Source organism: Aquarana catesbeiana, linkage group LG12 (genome assembly GCF_042186555.1).
Source record: "Aquarana catesbeiana isolate 2022-GZ linkage group LG12, ASM4218655v1, whole genome shotgun sequence".
Taxonomy (NCBI): Eukaryota; Metazoa; Chordata; class Amphibia; order Anura; family Ranidae; genus Aquarana; species Aquarana catesbeiana.
Window position 1 is genome coordinate 54,045,016 of NC_133335.1, and position 16,154 is coordinate 54,061,169.

The 16,154-nt window shown below is 43.8% G+C and overlaps 1 protein-coding gene across 1 annotated transcript in view; it reads left to right on the plus strand.

The window, feature by feature from the left end:
• The window catches only part of ZNF652 (zinc finger protein 652), a 95,515-nt gene that overhangs the window by 11,632 nt on the left and 67,729 nt on the right, over positions 1-16,154 (plus strand). The gene's annotated exons all lie outside the window — the stretch shown is intronic.

Below are 16,154 nucleotides of genomic sequence, written 5' to 3' on the forward strand. Positions count from 1 at the left end.
TTCCTTTAAATTTACCTTGAATTATGCAGTGGAAGGGCCTGCCTGATTGCATACAAATTGAAAGTGTTTAGGTTTGACCTCATATGGTTTTGTTAAGTCTAAACAAGAAAATTGTATAATGTGTGGCCAGCCGAACAGACCTCTCATCCTAGATTGTGTGCCGGGTGCAGCAGATGGCACTGAATACAAGTTTTCTGGCCAGGCTTCCAGGAAGCTACATTTGGCCTACAGGATTATCATTTGACGTAAGATCAGTTTGTCTCCACTGAAGGGTTTTGTTTGTTTTTGTCTAATACTGCATAGTACATTTTAATTACAAAGATGACTGTGGGATCTTTGTAGCAATACAGCCCTTCCTTCCAAAGAAATCCATTAAGTGCAGTAAAAGCTTTCAGATAGCTGCTGGGCACCACCATCCTGTTGTTGAAGTCATCGGTGCCTAGCAGATAGTGACCCTTCACTCTTCTGATGTGACTGCAGGATCCAGTGCATGGATGCCAGGGGGCGGATTGAGCAGTGCCACCATGCTGCTTCTGAGTTTATCTAAGAGGGCGAGGGGAAGCTATACAGGAGTTGTGCTATAAAAGTACACCTTTCCTTTAAAGAACAACTCCAACAATGAGATTAGTTTAAACACTTACTTTGGGTCAGCTTGGCTCAAACAGATTATCCAGATGCCACCTTCATGTGGCCCAATAGCAAGTAATTCTGTGTTGTAGCCTGTGCTACATAAAGGAAGTGGCATCCTGTTCGGGGAGATGCCTGAGTGACTTCTTCTTTGTGTGCTAAACATAGAGCGTTGCTCGCTCTCGCACTTCTGCCGCCCAGGTAAAGCCTTATGTTTTTTTTCCCAGTAAATACAAGGCATTTTTTGATTGGCACAGGTGGTGAGGAAGGCAGTATACACCACAATCCCCTTTTCAGATAATCGGAGAATGCCTTGTATTCAATGAAAAAAAAATGAATGCAAGTCTCTTTCTGAGTGGTGGAAGCGAGTGACGCTCTTTTTAGTGCACAGAGGGTAAGTCGCCAAAAGAAGACGCTGATTACTGTATGTCGATTTGAGCTGTTCTAAAGTACCGTACATGCGTTAACTTTGCCCAGATGGCCTATGGAAGTGGATGCAGATGCAGCGGTTACATAGATACAGCTGTATGTTAAGATTTGACAGGAAACGTCTGTTCAGGGATGCTCACCAGCACGTCTGTTGGCTTGGGGAGGATGCAGAGGCCTCATGCATGCAGTATGGGTGTCAGCGCCTGTCAGAATGAGGCCTAGATCCAGGAAAGGAAGTTTTCCCATCAATGGTTAATGTTTTTTAAGATAACAGAAGCCTTTTTACCCCCCAGAAGCTAATGTTTGAGGTCCTATGTTATTCTTTTGCACACGTATAAACCTGTCTGATTATCTAGGGTTGCTTCTGTGTGTAAAAAAAAAAAACAGACCACTTCCTTTTTAGGGTGGCTGCACCCACCCTATATGGTTTTACTGTAGGTCAAGCCACCTTTTTTGCGGGCTACTATAATACACACCAGTGCAGCCAGTGCCAGCACATACAATTATTATTATTATACAGGATTTATATAGAGCCAATAAGGATGAGCTCAGGTGTGTTCGCAAGTCCACCAGGAAGCTGACACTCCACAGCGCTAATCACAGGCAGTGAGACATTTCCCGATCCGCGGCTGCACAGATCGGAAATGTCTTACTACCTGTAATTAGCACTGGGGAGTGTCAGCTTCCTGGCGGGCATATGGACTTGCGAACACACCTGAGCTCATCCCTAAGAGCCAACAGTTTGCGCAGTGCTGTAAAACATGAGGGCAGACAGTACAGTTACAATATAATTCAATACAGGAGGAATCTGAGGGCCCTGCTTGTTAGAGTTTACATTCTAGGATCTCCTCCAACTAGTAAGCCAACCAGGACATGTACAGATTGTCAGTCTGCTGGGTGCAATTAATCTTTGGATGTGTAGTCTGAAGCCCTCAAACTAGAAGTTCAAGACTGACACCTACAAATGTTGTGTGTGTGTGTGTGGGGGGGGCGCGCTCAAATAAAAAAATCTGATAACGCAAAATACATTTTAGGAGAAGTTTAAATATTTTATAACCTCTTTAAAATCGGCTGAATTTTCGATCATTGTATGGTCAGCTTTAGAAATGTTTGCTTGCTTCTTAGACCTCGTACACACTGGGCACTTAGGTGGGGGTGGAAGGCACACCATCCAACCCTGATGCCATCAGCCTGCAAAACTCTACAAGAGGATGACCGCTTCTGTGGCGGGGTGATGCATCGATTGGTACTAAAGTTTAGGGCAATATATCCCCAGGGACTAATGCATACATACAGAGTACATACCGCCCTGAATATTGGGACCGCTTAGTGGTCCAGCCACAACAGTGTTCAACCTCTCATAGTTTTTCAGGTTGCTGGTAGCAGGGCTGGATGGGGTGCCCTGTGCCTTCCACCTGCAACTAAACACCTGAATCTCATGTATCGGGGCTAAGTGTATATGAGACTTTAAAGGGGTTGTAAACCCTCATGTTTTTTTTTTTTTAAATAACAGCCATGTCATACTTACCTCCACTGTGCAGTTCGTTTTGCACAGAGTGACCCTGAACATCCTCTTCTGTGGTCCCCCGGCGGCGCTGGTAGCTCCTCCCCGCATCAAGTGCCCATGTTGGAGAAGACTCTCCTAAGGTGAACACCTGTGCAGGCATGCTCCCAAGTCCTGCTTCTGTGTCCATTTACACAGAATGCAGGACTTGGCCCCGGCGCCCGCGCCATGGGATTTGATTTACAGCAGCGGGAGCCAATGGCTGCGCTGCTATCAATCTATCCAGTCAGGACACAAGACACCGGCTGGAGCTGGTGTGCTCGTTCCATGCCGGAGAAAGATCGGGATCAGGTAAGTAAAACGGGGGGGGGACGGGCTGCAGCACCACAGTAGGTTTTTTTACCCTAAAGCGTTTGTTAACCCCAAAAAAATAATAGATCCCGGTCGCTTAAAGCAGATTACACAGCACAGCGCTTGTGCTATGTAATCTGCCCCCTTCTAAACTGTAAAAAAAAAAACCTAAACCTACCACTTCCTGTATGCCCTCTTTAAACAGACCACGATAACCAAGGCGGCTCTGCCCTAATCACTGTGGTCAAAGTGCCTTCCCCCGTGATAGGCTGCCTGCTCTCCCCCCTCACCCCCTCTTTCCTCCCTGTCAGCGCCCTCCCTGTTGGTCTCCAGACCATGTGCAGAGAGGGGGGGAGCACGTCTCCGCCAAGGGTATGAAGGGATCAGGTAAGTAAAATGGGGGGCTGGGGGGGCCGGTATTGTCAGATGTTTTTTCACCTTAATGCATAGGATGCATTAAGGTAAAAAACACGGGGGTTTACAACCCCTTTAACCACTTCACGACCGCTCACTGTATATATACGTCATTTTTTTAAAGATGGATATCTCGGTAACGGCAGCAGCTGCTGCCACAACCGAGATATCCATCTTTACAGCGAGCGGTTCTGTACACGATAATGGTGGTCTCAGCGGCGGGTTCGCCGCGAGATCACCGTTATCGGCAGCGGGAGAGGTGCCACCCGCCGCTCTCCCGCACCCTCCGCCGCTACCGACGGCTCCGGGACCTGTCACCGGGAGATCGGGACCTGTCACCGCTGAGGTACTGAGACGAGTGAGGCCAAGATGGCCCCCACCCGTCTCTATACCATGTGACGGCCGGAGCGACGTCATTACGACGGCTCCGCCCACTTCTCTTAAAGGCACAATTCTTTTTGTGTCATTTTTTTTAAACGACTTTTTTTTTTTTTTTTTTTTGCATTTTAGTCTAAATATGAGATCTGAGGACTTTTTGACCCCAGATCTCATATTTAAAAGGACCTGTCATGCTTTTTTCTATTACAAGGGATGTTTACATTCCTTGTAATAGGAATAAAAGTGATCCAAATTTTTTTTTTTTTTTAAAACAGTGAAAAAATAAATAAAATAAAGTAAAATAAATAATAAAAAAAAAAAAAAAAAATTTAAAGCGCCCTGTCCCGACGAGCTCGCGCACAGAAGCGAACGCATACGTGAGTAGCGCCCGCATATGAAAACGGTGGTCAAACCACACATGTGAGGTATCGCCGCGACGGGTATTGCGAGAGCAATAATTCTAGCCCTAGACCTCCTCTGTAACTCCAAACATGCAACCTGTAGAATTTTTTTAAACGTCGCCTATGGAGATTTTTAAGGGTAAAAGTTTGACGCTATTCCACGAGCGGGCGCAATTTTGAAGCGTGACATGTTGGGTATCAATTTACTTGGCATAACATTATCTTTCACAATATAAAAAAAAATTGGGCTAACTTTACTGTTGTCTTATTTTTTTATTCAAAAAAGTGATTTTTTTCCAAAAAAAGTGCGCTTATAAGACCGCTGCGCAAATACGGTGCAAAAAAAAGTATTGAAATGACCGCCATTGTATTCTCTAGGGTGTTAGAAAAAAAACAATATATAATGTTTGGGGGTTCTAAGTAATTTTCTAGCAAAAAAACCTGTTTTAAACATGTAAACACCTAAAATCCAAAACTAGTCTTTAAGTGGTTAAATATGTCCCATGGCTTCTAGGTTTTGCAGCTTTTTCTGCCAAATAGTAGCGATTATATCCCTGCCTTTCATGTAATACTTTCACTCTTTTCTTGTTGACATGTTTAATCAGTGATGCAGTTGTTACATTGAGCAAAGACAGCACAACAGCAAGTAATGTTCCTAATTTTAGGCCTTGTTTGAGTAAGGTGGAATATCTATACTGAATAGAGGCAATAATGAGCTCCTCAGGCAATCAAAGGCATTCATTATTTCATAGACTGCTATCCCAACTTGCTGGAAAATCTCCCAGGGTCACATGCAGTACTACCTCTCCTTCACTACTCTGTGGAAGGATAGGTAGCCGGCAGAAGTTGCGGCCTGCAGGCATGCGCTGGCCTTGTCTTTGGGTAAGGATCGTGCTTCATTCCAGTCCTACAAGGACAAGCAGATAACTGTACAAGTTTTTTTTTTTCAACTGGCATTTTCATTGTTATACAGGATTTATATAGTGCCAACAGTTTATGCAGCACTTTACAATAAAATACAAGAGGGCCCTGTTCAGAAGAGCTTACAATCTAATATTAAAGGCAAAAGTGCATTTACATGGTTTGCCTTGTTGCCTACAACACAGGAATGTACATGAGTCTTCACATGATTTATATCATATTACAGGTAAGTATATGTACACATTTGAAGAATTCTAGTGTATGTGAGGCTTCATTCACACCCGAGTGGTTTTCTTGAGCACCTTGAGAGTGATGCTGTGACTTAAAAGAAGTGTGAGGATTCCTCGCACCTTATCAGTGGAGCTGCGGCTCAGTGCCAGGGCACAGAGGTATTTTACACTTGAACTTGAAGGAAGTAGCCTAAAAGCTTTTTGTAACTTCTGTTTTTTAGGCCTTTGTTTTTACTTTCGTACTTATCCACCTGAGCTTACTTAAAGCAGAGCTCCAGTTTCTTAAAGCGGATCTAGACCTTATTCATGAAATTTGAGCTGGGCACATATATCTGTAGTGTTTTCGTTTCTCTCTTCAAAGCCCTAAGTCCCGTGTCTTTCTTCTGCTCCGTTCTTCTGTTATCAGCATGATGACTTTTGACAAGTTATCTGACACAAGAGATAAAACCAGCCTGAATTTTGTGTCGGGGTGGGTGCTATAAATAGATTAGCAGAGAGCTGGTCTATTCACAGCACAGCAAGTCTCTGTGGAGAGGGGGTGTGTGCCTTTCCTCCAATCAGCTATCTCGTAGTGTATGGAAAGAATCCTCACCCACAGGTGAATCAGGAAGAGAAAATTCTAACAGGACGTGCACTTTCTAAACCGTATATAAAGCTGAAGACAGCAGATATACATATACAACTTATGTAGGGAGATTTGTTTCATCTCTTTCATCGACGGATGATGGCCCTATTTTCCATCCGCCTGGCCGTTTTCATCCGATCTCACCATAGACAAGAGCGGGACTCTGACAGGTCCATCGAAGCACAGCGGAGATTAGCGAATCAATTCCCTGCTGAGCAAATACAGGAGTTTTAGGCTAAAATCCTCAAATATAGTTTGTCTAGTGTGTGATGCGAGCAAGCGGGTTTGAATATAGAATCCACTAAGAATAAAATATATTTAAAGATATCATGTGACAGGGGAGGCAAAATGCTGCCAGTATGACGGGCAGGACCCTACAATAGCTTCATAAACTTCACTGAATGACAGGTCATTCTACTTCTAAATAGTGTCAAAGCTTGTAGCTATGCTCCCCCCCCCCCCACTCAATCCCATGATGAGCAGCTTCACTGGCCAATAGGAATGTGCAATAGGCAGAAAAGGATAGAGACAAGTGTGGAACCTTTAAACATAAATATTGCCAGGGCTTCTTAGGAAGGCACCACTATTCCTCCAGATTCCAACAAATGACAAAAAAACTTTCCAAAACCTGGGACTTTATAGGTGCCCAGGTGATGTACTACATGTACACTACGCCTAAAATTTCACCAATTTATTACATTTATAAAAATGAGGGCCAGCAGAAAGCCTACAGAGGACCTTAGTGGCACTCCCTTAAAGTGGTTATAAAGGCTGAAGGTTTCTTTTACCTTCAGAGTGCAGCTCCCCCTAAAACGTACCTAAGCCTGATCTTAATCCAGCGATGCGCACGAGACCCAAGGCTTTCCCAGGTTTCTCCCTCCTGATTGGCTGAGATGCAGAAGCCATTGGCTCCCGCTGCTGTCAGTCATAGCCAGTGAGGTGGGGGGCAGGCTGAGTTGCGTTCTCTGTGTCCTATGGATGCAGAGAGCCAGCTTGGGAGCAAGCACGCATGAGTGCCCCCCCTTCCCTCCACAGCAAGCGGCTTGCAATGGGGCGCTTGGTAAGGGGGAGGGACCCAGAGAGCATGCGGGGGACCCGAGAAGAGGAAGATCAAGGCTGCTCTGTGCAAAACCACTACACAGAGAAGGTAAGTATGGTATGATCGAATTTTTCGTATGTTTCCTTTACAATCACTTTAAAGAGGAAGTAAAACCCATCTTTGTTTCCCTGCACTGGTAAAGCATAATGGGCTACTATGCATCTCATAGTAGCCCATTATGTTTCACTTACCTGACACAGGAGCCTGCAATGTCCCCGAATTCCTCACTGGCAGCGAGCGTCCATTCTTCACCCCTCTTCCTTCCGGGGCCGCGAACTCCGGCTCTGTGACTGGCCGAAGTCGTGTGATGTCACCGCAGGAGCTGCCAGTCACAGCATGACCCCAGCTTAAAACGGCACAGCGTGCCCTTTCAAGAGTGCGCATGCGCCGAATACATCGGCGAATGCGCAGAAGAACTCATCGTGCAGGGAAATAGTAAATAGTCTCCTAAACTGTGTAGGTTTTAGCAGATATTTCAAGCACCTACAGGTAAGCCTTAATCTAGGCTTACCTGTACGTGAAAGTGGTCTGTAAGGGTTAACAACCACTTTAAGAGCTCTTTCACACGGAGGATCCATATGTCCGTTTTTCAGGTTGAAAAACAGACATATTTGTATCCCTATGGAGCGTCGGATATCAGCGGTGACATGTCCGCTGACATCCGACCCGCTCCGATCCGAAAAGTGTAACGGAGGAAAAACCTACTTTTCCAACCGTTTTCGGATCGGGTGACGACGGACTCTACGGTCCATCATCATCCGATTCCCCTATAGGGGAGAGCGGTGCTCTGACAGGTCTGTGCAGCGACGGACCTGTCATTTTCCTGCTCAGCGGGGATTGGCGGAGCGATCCGAAAAGCGGGTGTTCACGGGGCGGATCATCACTGATCCGCCCCGTGTGAAAGAGCCCTAAGGAGGGTAAAAGCAGTAACACCTTTCTGCTTAGGATGGTAACCCTTCTCTGTTATTGCCCAACCAATTTCACATGAAGGGGGGTCTAGAAATCGACAACACCTCAAATTGTATGAGCATCCCTCTAGACAAGTACAGGAGCACCAATGCATTGTATGTCACTTGGGCTGGCGCGTTGCAGTGCCATTCATTCTGAATGCCACTCCAGTGCACTAAGGCAGCACAGCTTAGAGGAACATGCGCTGCAGTTCTCCACAACGCACAAACGTGTGTTGGAATAAAACGCTGTGTGTCTGTTGTGCATTGGCAGCCAATTCAAAGTGGGCTCCCCTAACCCAGTGCAAACTAAGATGTGACACAACATGCGTTAACATAGTGCACACGATTAGCTAAGTGTGAATAGACCCTCATCGTATTTGCTCTGATTACTGTAATTTAGAGTTCTAAAAGCAGTTCTCGTCATGTGTAGTAAGGGTGTATTTCGTCCATACCCAGGAGATGCATGCCCACCTCCCTCCCTTTGTCACAAGTACTTGCTTGTCTTCTGGGCCTAATTACATCTAATGACAGAGGTTTGTTTAAGACAAAGAAAATAAAAGTGTCTGGATTTGTCTTTGCAACCCTCGGAAATTAGAAGAATTGTCAAGTCTGAAAATTGACTAGAATACAGGTAATGGCAGCTGAAGGAACACCAGGTCATCCTAGCCCAGTCTTCGTGAAGCAGGTAATTGGGCTGATTTACTGAAGGAGCACCGAATCTTCACAATTATCTATCTACGTGAAATTCTGCACCATTGTCTAATAGTGTGCTAATAATGTACTGATATTACTGTAATGTCTATTTCTGCATGCGCTTCAGACAGTACCAGCATTACATTATCAGCTGTGATATAGGAGGGAGAATGTCCCAGCTGCGACAATCGTCATGGGGGTAAGATCAGGTTTAGACAGCTCTTTATAACTGCTGTATTTTAATCTTGGATTTGATAGCAAAAGAGTAAGGCAGGCCATAGATCATACAATTTTTTTTTATTCTTCAACCACAGGTTGAAGGTAAATAAATGGCTGGATTCCCCTATCAACAGAGTCAGTGTTGATGGGGGAGTCCCTCCTGCAGTGGTATTGTGTTCTGCTTGTGGGGCGTGGGACGAACCTTCCCTATAAGGAAGGGGGGCTAGAAAATGACAACACCTCAAATTTTATGAGCATGGCCTACCAAGCGGCACTGATGGGCATCCCTCCAGACAAGTACAGGAGCAGATGCAATACCGGCAGAATACAATGATCATTGCTGACAGCTATAGCTGCCGGCAGTAATGGGGCCAAAAAAAACAAAAAACAAAGCAGGCTGGTTGTACTGAAGTCGATCGATGGATCATATTGGGTACAACCAGCCTGGCTATAGATGGATCTAAACTTGGCTGGTTCCTGCTGAACTTTGATCTGAATAAGGCCAACTTTAAATCATACACATTACAGTCTGTCTATGTTTCTTTGGAGTTACCTACAGCTTTGTAGTGCAGATCATACATTAAAAAAAAACAAAAAACTGTCCTCTGTTACATAGCTGACTGCAAATCTAAAGATCATCACACAGGTTACAGTCTGATTGTGCAATCTCATTTCAGTCTAGATCTAAAGTTGATTGTACAAAGGTTTTATGGTCCGATTGTAATGTGTATGGCGAGCCTAAAAAATTAAAAAATGCTTTCATGTTGTAATGTGTGGAAAGCTCTCTCTGGCCCCTTTTATTAGTGTAGTCCATTGCGTTTTTTTTTTTTCCCATTAACGTAATAAACATGTTATACTTACCTGTTCTGTGGCCCCTGAACCTCCTCTTCTGGGGTCCCCTGCTGGCACTCTGAGCTCCTCTTCTGTGTGCACCATCCTAGCAAGCCACTTGCTATGGGGCCAGTATGTGTGGGCTCGCTCCTCAACCAGGCTGTGTGAGTCCATAGACTCGTGCTGCTTGGCATTGCCCCACCTCCCAGAATTGAATTGCCAGCAGCAGGAGCCAATGGTTCCCGCTGCTACCTCCTGTGTCCTGTGAGAAGAGAAACGATTGTGTACTTGGGCACACTGCTGATTTAAGAAGTCAGATGATATATTTGTGTGATTGGGGGGCTGATTGTGGAAGTTTTAAACCTTAACGCAAAGAGTGTATTACGGTAAAAAACCTTATGCATTTACAACCACATTAAGGTAGCCCATTCAATGTGTGCGTGTGTGTATGTATGTGTATATATATATATATATATATATATATATATATATATATATATATATATATATATATATATATATATAAAATCAATTTCATAATTGTCTATCAGTAATGTGTCTGACATGGGCAGTGCAGCACCTGGAGCAATGTTGATGTGTAATGTACCTGATCTGCATACACCATCTGAAATGCTAGGCGTTCATCTGACCTGTATCCTGTCTAGGGGCGAGTACATGTGCTCTCTTTTGTTCTGCTAGGAGTGGAGAAAGCAGCTTTGCAAACAATCTGTGTAAACTCGACAATGACCGAATGCTATTAGAAATGTTTTTTTTTTTTTTTCTTTGTCCTTGTAATAGGTACTTGCTGCAAAACCGGCTATCATCTTGTTCCTTGTTGATGGCTAACATCTAGCAGTAGTAGAAAACAACAAATGGCATTTTTGCTGTGTTTAAAAAAAAAAAATGTGAGTCTTTGTATCCTCCTGGGTTCACAATGTAGGACATGCACTACTTTTCTCTATCGCTGCTATATCACTCTGTTTGAATGGTGGCTTTGGGGATATACTGCTTTTAGGGGTGTGAAGAAAGGCAGAATTAAAGAGCTGGCATGTATAGTCTGAGTCGTAGGCGGGTGAGGGTTATGAGCGCCAGAGATGGCTGATGTGAATTGACGTTAAAGTGGAACTAAACTCACAAAGGGAAATTGGTTCCAGTTAAACACTTCCCCCTCTACAAGCAGAATTTCTAGATATATACATTTTTTTTTTTATTTCCTGTTTTTCTTTAATATATTCTCCTACATTTTAGCTCCTCCGCCATTCTGGCCTTTGCCAGAAAGAAGTTTACCTGGTCCTGCAGTCTTCTGGGATACTTAGAGGAGCTCCAGACTCCCCCCTCAAAAAATTTAAAGTCAGTAGCTACAAATACTGTAGCTGCTGACTTTTAATATAAGGACACTTACCTGTCCATGGATCCAGCGATGTCCGCACCCCAGCCAATTCTTCAATTGGCTCCGGGTACAGACATCTTCATCCCTACTGAGGTAAACAGGAAGTGAAGCCTTGTAAAGGGTCCTGTGATGTGTCACAGGAGGAGAGGGCTGGACTTGCCGCTGCGATCTGAGCCGGAAGTGGGAGCGGGTACCTGTCAACCAGGGACCCGCTCCTCCCTCCTTCCCAAAAAGTGCTCAATGTGGCAGTAGAGGGTGCAAACAAGCATGGCGCCCCCTTTTGGGTGAGCTTAACTTTTAAGCCGGCCATGCGTTAGTGGAATCTCAGCTGGTTCAGCAGAGACTGGCCGAGATTCGATCCTTGTATGGACAGGCTGGTTGTACTGAAGTTGATCCTCCGATTGACTTCAGTACAACCAGCCTGTCAGATTTTTGGTATGCAATTACTATGGCTATAGTTGCTAGCAGTAATCTTTGTATTCTAGAGCAAAAATTGTATCTGCTCTTAGAAACTAAAACAAAACAGCAGCTGTGCACTATAACCCAGATACCAGGCACAAAACAATATATAAATAAGAAGTGCAATGCTAGTCTTTGTATTCTGCTGTCCGGGAAGGCACCCCAACCCATGGTTGCAGGAAAGATAATCAAATCGTCTATAGTTTGCCTTACATCACATCCCCCAGTAGACTGCACTAGAATTTGCGCACAGCGTGGCCACTTTAACCACTTGCCGACCACCCTATAGCACATTTAGCCTTGTTCATATTGGTGCGATTTGACATGTCAAATCGTCTACAATTGCCGGCAATGGCACCGCCCTAATCGCAGCGACGCTGCACCAATTTCAAAAAGTAGTTTCTGTACTACTTTTTGCAATTTGGCAATGTGATTTCCATTGACATCTGTGCAGAAACCCGCTCAGATGTCTGTGAAATCGCAGCCGAAATCGGGACTGACATGCGGGAGTGAAAAAGTTCAGCTGAACTCGCACGGCTTCATTCCCGCAGCTCAGCGTGAACCTAGGCTTACTGCCACAGGGCGGCTACGCGGGATCACGTGTGTGTGTGTGTGTGTGTATATATATGTATGTGTGTGTGTGTGTATTTATTAGAGCTGCACAATTAATCGTTAAAAAATTGGGATCTCGATTCAACCCCCTGACGATCTCCTGCAGATTTTGCTGATTCTTTCATATAAACAAGTGGGGAGACTTTATCTGCTCACTCAGCTGCCAAAAGAAAGCATCCGGACAGCCTGCCAAGTCTTTAACTTGAAACATTGTAACTAAGCTTCCTTCTTAAATCAAACGGCTAGAACTTTTGTGTAAGTAAATAATCTTGGCAGTCTGACAAGTTTTCAACAACATGTAAATGCAGGAAGTTTACTTAAAGTTTCAATCTTTTTCTGACACTTCTTTCTTAAGTTCAAATCAATATTATTTGCTAGAAAATTACTTGGAACCCCCAAACGTTCTATATATTTTAGCAGAGACCCTAGGGAATAAAATGGCAATTGCTGCAATATTTTATGTCACACTGTATTTGCCCGGCGGTCTTTCAAATGCAATTTTTTGGGAAAAAATACACTTCAATGAATAAAAAAAAAAAACGAAACAGTAAAGTTAGCCCAATTTTTTGTTTTAATGTGAAAGATGATGTTACGCCGCGAGAATCGTGATCTATCTTCTAAGCAAAAAAAAAAAAAATCGTGATTCTCATTTTAGCCAGAATCGTGCAGCTCAAGTGTGTGTGTGTGTGTGTGTGTATATATATTGGAAACCCTTTTTTTGTTGGGGGTATTCAGTGTAGTAATGTAGAGATGCACATCTTCCGAAACAGTAGGGCCTCCATTCTGCTGCTGTGATGTCCTTGACCACAAAGGTACAGTGATCAAAGGGAAGACTAAACTTATCGGGTCACATCCCAAGACCAGATTTCACCAGCAGATGGTGCTGCATAAGATCTATATCATTATTGTTCTTTGTCCTGAGAAAACCCGGATGTGGAGCCGATGGGAAGAATTGCTGGCCTTTTCTGAGCAAGAGAGTAGTTTTTGATGTGAGCATTGCTTAGAATTTGGTGTCCTTTGGAGGCAAGCCTCAAAACAGGAAGTTGGCTTTCAAAAATGTTAATTGAAGTCCATGAAAACAGACAGGGGGAAAAAAAAAAAAACGAGAGTTGCTTTTCTGTACATAAAATCGAAGTCTCATTGAGCATCAGCAGCGGTGCTCATCCCACACTTTGGGAAAACAGACAATAGAGATTGTTCTGATTATTTCAGGGCTTCATTGGAAAAGGCTGATGTCTACGTGCTTTTTAATTGAATGTAAATTCTGCCTTCTTTATATGAAGTGACCTTCTTTGTTGCTTCTGATTGCCGTAGCGCTGTCAATCTATTCCTTTGTGCTTAGCTGACAGTGTTCCTTTATGCTGAGGAACACGTCCCTGTTGTTAGCTGCGCAGGTGGGGCTGCGTATACAACGTAAGCTTGTGGTGTCCATAGAGCTGCCTTTAGAATCTGCATCTCGAGATGCTTGGCCTTGCTTTGATTGGCCTGTTGGCCTCCTGTGTCATGTTCATGAAGGCCGATATTGAATTTCTGTAAAGAACATTGTCTGTTTTGTCATCATCCTGTTAAACCCATGTTGTCTCGCTCCAGTGGTGATAGGCGTTGGAAATACATAGCTGATATACTTGGAGGCTTTATTCATGGGCTTGTTTCTGATATAGCAAAGTTACCCTAGTTACATTTCATTTGTAAACAAGACAGTTGTGTGTATTATCTCTTTGTCTGTTAAAATCCAGGTTGTGCTATTTTTTTCTTGCAATTGGGCTGCAGATCTTTATGCTGTGGTGTTATGGTCTGTAGAAAAATTCCAGCCTATACAAAACCAACAATAAACATATGTAACATGAATATGAGTGCTGGGGAATTGAATGGCAAGTTTGTTAGGCTACATTCACACAGCTTTGTGAGTGCAGCCGCCGGACTTTAAATCACTTGCTGCCTGGCATATATGTGATTATACGATCTGAGAGCTGCTCTCTGCTTCTCGGAGGGTGTCCCCCTCCCAGGCGCCCTTTGGGGCATACATTGAGAACTCTCTGTAACCGCTGTGTGCCTTGGACACAGTGCATCACAGATCAGGGTAAGGCCTGGTTCACACCTATGGGGATTTTCTATAATAAGGCTTACCTGTAGGTAAAATTAACATCTCCTAAATCTACATGGTTTAGGAGATATTCACCCTGCATGCAGCTGCTGACGTCAGCGGCGCATTCGCAGTGGAGGTCCGACGTATCGTGCCGGAACGGAGGACTCCCGCGCACAAGCGCGAGAGTGACATCATCGCAGCTCCGGCCACTCACAGCGCCAGAAGAAGCGCTGAGGGGAAAATGTCAGCTCCCTTGGCGTTGACCAGGATGCGATAAGCAATTTTTGTTCCTCACTGATGTGCATTGATGAAGCAGCGCTGATCATCGGGGCACAGATGAGGCAGGTCTGCCTCGTCTGTGCCCCGATGATCAGCTCTGCCTCGTCAGTGCCCCGATGATCAGCTCTGCCTCGTCAGTGCCCCGATGATCAGCTCTGCCTCGTCAGTGCCCCGATGATCAGCTCTGCCTCGTCAGTGCCCCGATGATCAGCTCTGCCTCGTCAGTGCCCCCGATGATCAGCTCTGCCTCGTCAGTGCCCCCGATGATCAGCTCTGCCTCGTCAGTGCCCCCGATGATCAGCTCTGCCTCATCAGTGCCCCCGATGATCAGCTCTGCCTCATCAGTGCACAACAGTGAGGAAGATAAATTGCTTAGTTGCAAAATGTTATAACCAAAATGAAGAAAATGAAAAGAATATTTTTTTTCCCCATTTTTATTGAGCAAAAATTAAAAAACCCCAGTGGTAAATAAATACCACCAAAAGAAAAGAAACCTCTACCGGTCTTATAAAAATTATAACAATTTTATTTGGGTACAGTGTTGCATGGCTGAGTAATTGTCATTCAAAGTGTGAGAGCGCTGAAATTTTAATATTGGCCTGTGCAGGAAGTAGAAGGGTAGAAGTGTCTGGTATTGAAGTGGTTAAGTCACAGTTGCCTTAGGCCCCGTACACAAGATCTGAAAATCGGACGACAGATCGTGCTTTTTTTTTTTTTCTGCAAATCTAGTCGCATATCGAAAATGGAGAGGTTAATAAAGTTATGAAAATTCTCGTACAACTGAATAAAAATTTGGAAGTGATGTGTTGTATATTCAGACGACAACTGTACTGATTAAACGTGAAAAGTGCTTTTCCGATTTGAATAATATCGAACTGTCTGTACTATTTATCCGATTTATTGTACGATCGCTTCAAAAGCAGTATTTTCCGTCCGATATTCTGGCCGTGTGTACAGGTTAGTCCATCAGGCAGCTGTGAATTAAACGTTTAGTAAAGCAAAATGCAGCAGGAATAATCAATCATTTTCAATTTAAAGGCAGATCAGAAACAAATGTGTTTACATTAGTTATGGTGGGTTCTTGTTGTTTAACCCTTTCATGACTAAGCCTATTTTTGAAATTTGGTGTTTACAAGTTAAAATCCATTTTTTTTTTTGCTAGAAAATTACTTAGAACACCCAAACATTATATATATATATATATATATATATATATATATATATATATATATATATAGCAGAGAATCTAGAGATTAAAATGGAGATTGTTGCAATATTTATTTTGGAAAAGGGACACTTTCATGAATTTTAAAAAATCCAAACAGTAAAGTTACCCCAATTTTTTTATATAATGTGAAAGATGATGTTACGCCGAGTAAATAGATACCAAACATGCCACGCTTTATAATTGCACGCACTTGTGGAATGGCGACAAACTACGGTACCTATGAATTTCCATAGGCGACGCTTTAAATTTTTTACCAGGTTTGAGTTACAGAGGAGGTCTAGGGCTAGACTTATTGCTCTCGCTCTGACGATCGTGGCGATACCTCACATGTGTGATTTGAACACCGTTTACATATGCGGGCGCTACTTCCATATGTGTTTTCTTCGCTGCGCGAGCTTGCGGGGACGGGGGCGCTTTAAAAAAAAATT